The sequence below is a fragment of the Hibiscus syriacus genome, unplaced genomic scaffold (assembly GCF_006381635.1).
Source record: "Hibiscus syriacus cultivar Baekdansim isolate YM2019G1 unplaced genomic scaffold, ASM638163v2 tig00110630_pilon, whole genome shotgun sequence".
Lineage (NCBI taxonomy): Eukaryota > Viridiplantae > Streptophyta > Magnoliopsida > Malvales > Malvaceae > Hibiscus > Hibiscus syriacus.
The window spans coordinates 875,277-879,908 of record NW_024062805.1 but is presented as its reverse complement, the minus strand read 5'-3'; the positions used below and the strand labels follow the sequence as shown (position 1 = coordinate 879,908).

Here is a 4,632-nt window from a genome sequence, read left to right as displayed (position 1 = left end):
GTGTACGGAGATTTTCGAATCCAATGAAATGATTGGGCAACTTAATTTACTGTGTGATTTGATTCAAATTAAAAGAAGCGTGGAACCCACACTTGAAATTCATGTGACACTATGATTGCAGAATTTATGATACACCACTATATATGGTTACAAAAATCTTAAATCATTTATCACTCTGTTTATCAATTATGAAGTTGCCATTTTTCTTCCTGTAATTTAATTTACCTTATTTATCTCTTCTCTGATGAACCGAATATATATATCATTTTGGGATTTTAATTTGGATTTACAGTTGGTTTCATTGAGATTATTATCAGGTCAGTCTATATACTGAGTTTCTTCTCCCAATAAGGATTCATTTACTCTTCATATTTTTAATATCAATTTTCCCTGCAGTCCTATTCTACTTTTTTTTTTATCATTGGGAAGTAGTTTTAAGCTAAATATCATAATCCAATATTTTGCCGTGTTGTTTCTTACCATTCAATCATGTTTTGTCAAAGCTAAGATGAGGGATATGAATAATAGATATATAATCAGGGATATTTTTTATAATTTTCTCTAAATTATAAAAAAAACAATCCTCGTAAAATAGCTTATATTTTTAGAAAAGAAAATAAGAGCACTTGCAACAGAAGAACACAGTGTGGAGGTTTACAAAAATCCCATGAAATGAAATGACAACGGAAGCAGGAATGGATCTAGATTAACAAGTTGGGGCAATCGTCTTCTATGAAAATTTTAAATTATCATATATTTTATATATCTTATTTGTATTTTCTATTAATAATTTATTTTCATCATCTAAAATTTTAGAAGTTCACCCCTCCTGACTTAAAATCATGCGTCTGTCCATGTAAGTATCATGAGTTCCACAAACAACTCTAAGAATCTTAGGAAATTGAAGCATGATTTGGCACCACTTACCATTATATATGTACATTTCTTCTCATTTGTGTTTATTTCGTAGGTTCTATTAACATGAGCTCACCAAACATTGATTCTCAGTTTGAAGATTGTACTACACTCTTACTGAATGGATGTGGTGGTAACGCATCCTTCCCAATGGAAACAACAACATCCAGGAAGCAAAAACAAACCAAGTTAAACAGTCTATCACAACACACTATTTATTCCATGGATCTGAGTATTTGCAGTTGAACTCATTCGACAAATTCATTTGACAGTGATAACCGGAGCAACGAATGTAAAGGAGCCGTCAGCAGCCACGGCAGGAGTCGCTGCGGATTTCGGAGCGAGAAGCTCGAGCTACCGAGGAGTTACAGGTTGTGATGGCCTATCCATCTTCATTTTAAGTTGATATCCCTAGTATTTTACAATTGAAACTGAAAGATGCCATGGAATTCGATGCAGATACACTGGTCGATACGAGGCATTTTTGTGGGATAACACTGATCCAACACAAAAACCAAAGACTGGTCTTCACATTATCTTCTTCCTTTCTGCTTTCTAATATATATATATATCCTGGTTATCGTCATTATCTCATTCATTGCTAACGATGTTCTTCTTCTTCTTCTTCCTGCACTTTGCAGTTTATATAGGTCAGTGAACTCACCCGATTCCACTTCTAAATTATGTGTACAATTTACTTGCATATTATGGGTAGATATATGACTTCAAACAACTCTCTTCATACGTACAAAACTTTACCTTTCCACAAACAAGGGTAATGCATGGGGCGGATGCATTAAACCCCTAGGCCCTAGGGGAGCAAGTACATACTCATTATTTTAGAAAAAAAAATATTAAGTTTACTTTAGCGTGTCGAAGAGACATAAGGAAATTTACAAATTTTTGTTTAAATAAAAGTATAAAAGCTTTGGACCCCAACAGGAAATAATTTTGGAAAACGTGAATTGATTCCACAGGTGGATATGATGATGAAGTATCAGCAGCAAGGGCTTATGATTTAGCTGCTCTGAAACTATGGGGAGAATTTGCTCCGCTGAATTCCCGGTATGTTTTCTCTTTCACCACAGACATGCATACATGCATCCATGCATACATGCATCCATGCATGCATACATGCATCCATGCATACATGCATGCATAAAGCAATGTTGGTTAGCTAAGTTGTTGTATCACTAGATTAGCAACTATGAGTCGGATTTGGTAGAGATGAAGTTGTATACCAAACATGAATATTTTCGCAACATAAGAAGGTAAAACCCTCAACCTACTTTCCATTTCCATTAAAACAAATGAGCTGATTCATTACACTGGAATCTTCATTAATTTCAGAAAAAGCAAGGGCTTTTCAAAGGGTGCATCCATTTATCGTGGAGTCTCCAGGTGATATATACATATATTCTCCTTTTCCCTGCTAGTTCTGTACTTTTTTCTGCATTTCCAATCACGAGAGATTACTTTGCAGGAACTCGGACTTCAAGAAATGGCAAGCAAGGATTGGAAAAGGGAAAGAGATCAGAGGAATTTACCTAGGAACATTCGGTAACTACTGACCCCAACTTATTTCTTGATGAAAACGATTATGATTACTGAAATTGAAGATTACTTAACGCTCAAGTTACACTTTATCAGATACCGAAGAGCAAGCAGCTAAGGCTTACGATGTAGCTGCTATCAGGCTGAAAGGTGTAAATGCTATTACAAATTTTGATATAAATGAGTATGATCTGAAGGTCATTCTTCAAAGTTCAAAGCTACCGATCGGCAAGGGAGCGTCTAAGCTATTGCTCAAGTCTTCGGTGGATGATGTTATTCGAAAGAAAAGAAATGTCGGCAACACAAGCTCCTCAGTTTACTACGGGCAAGATGATTCAGGCACCCTTGATCCAGCTCTACTATCGATGTCAGCGGAAGATCCTAACACTAATGTGCAGAATTTGTACCATTCTGACCTCGACATGAACCGAAAGATTAGCTCATGTCTTCTTTATGGATTTCCGAACCCTAATGAGTCTCGGATTAATACTCCTCTAGTGCAAGGGTTCAACAGTTTTGGAAGCAAAATTAGCAATGATGGAAATGCAAGCTTCAAGTACAATGTGGAGTTTCCTTTTAATTTGAATTCCGAAGGGAGCTTCACAGTTTCAGGGGATGATGGTGAAATGCAGCAAAATTCAAGTTTTCCCTTTATACAGGGTTATCAACAAGACTCCACCTTTCCTGTTCTTCATGGTTACCAGAACCCTGTTGTGCTTCCACAAAATATCGCCGGCACTGGCTTCGGAAATTGTGTGGAGACATACAGAGAATTTGCAGATAACTTTCCGAGCCTGTTAGCTCTAAAAGAACAAGATTCTCTCAAATATCTGGAGCAGATTAAAGATGTTACGACCCAGAACCTACCTCAAAACCCTATTAATTTTGAAACAAACACTATACCGGTCTATTCGGTCAGCGGTTTCGACTGTTCAGAAGGTTCATCTAATGGGGAATCGGGCAACGGAGCCACTATGGCGGTAAACACAGTTCCAGCAAACAGAGGAAACGGAATGAATTTTTTCCAAGTCTGAACCAGACCTTTCCAGTTGTTTGCAAGCACTGAATGAACTTGGACTCGTGCTTCTAAGTGCGGCTAGTCTTTATGGTCGACCAAACAAAAAAACATAACAATGGACTTTGATTTGATTATGAAGTTATGTTGCAAATCTAATAGTGAACTTGAAATAATATCCTTAGTCTTAAGCAGTTGCAGTGCATGCATGGCAGATAATCAAAGCTTGAAACGCTTACAGAAATACACAATGAACTAACATAAGCACTCAAGCAGACCATACCTCACGAAGGAGCTCGTATCTTGTATTTGCACCACCATAGCCCGCATGCCCATGGTTTCCATTCACTGCTCCATTGGCAACAATTGTTGGTGACAATGGAAATTTATCAATTATCCAAGTGGAGAATTCAATTCCTCCAATTCCTCGTCACTGGTATATCCTTTCCTCTGGGCACCAGTGCATTCCTAGACAAAGGCGACTGCCCTACTGCCTTTGTAAATCTGCTGAGGATGGAGTATAGACAACGGGGGCAGCTGTATAAGGGAAAGTTCTAGCCGGCTTTCCTGATAATCTCCTCTCAACAACAGTCTAAAAGGATGAAAGAACCGTAAATCAGAAAAAAGACAACTATTCTCTTTTTTTAATGGTTAAAGGCAATACTGAGTTCAACAAAATACGAAACACAAATAGATGCAAGGCCAAGATTGGGAATTATCTTCTGAGTTATTAAAAAGTATGACAAACAGATTAGTAGAACAAGGGAACCCTGAACTAGTCATACCTCAGCATTCAAGGCTTCCGATACAGCACCTGGAACAGGACCGGGACAAACTCATCCAGAGTGAAGTTGCAGAGAAGCGCTTAACCATTGGAAGACCTATTGATGGACACACCTAAAGCCATGAAAATAATTTAGTCAAAAAGAGTTAGAGAGGCCCAACATCAAAGAGAACAGAAAAATGCAGACTTCAATTAGAAATCTACCTCCTAACTGAACGGTCCAAAAGCATGTCCTTTGGAAGCATTAGAAGATCACTCAGGGAATTAATATAAGGAAAGGATTTAGCATCCCCGTCTCCATTTTTTCTGAAATCATCTTGTGTGCTATGTTGATCTTCATTCATATCATCAGCACGATCCATGC

General features: G+C 37.6%; 2 long non-coding RNA genes across 2 annotated transcripts; both read left to right on the top strand.

Moving 5' to 3' along the window:
* Nucleotides 1–1,289: 1,289 nt before the first annotated feature.
* Nucleotides 1,290–1,969, top strand: LOC120136474. Its single transcript, XR_005517347.1, has 3 exons — nucleotides 1,290–1,439; nucleotides 1,557–1,565; nucleotides 1,893–1,969. It is a non-coding gene; the product is annotated as an uncharacterized LOC120136474 (long non-coding RNA).
* Nucleotides 1,970–2,112: 143 nt separating this feature from the next.
* LOC120136473 lies at nucleotides 2,113–2,473 on the top strand. The gene is made up of 3 exons (XR_005517346.1): nucleotides 2,113–2,186; nucleotides 2,266–2,316; nucleotides 2,399–2,473. It is a non-coding gene; the product is annotated as an uncharacterized LOC120136473 (long non-coding RNA).
* Nucleotides 2,474–4,632: the final 2,159 nt, after the last annotated feature.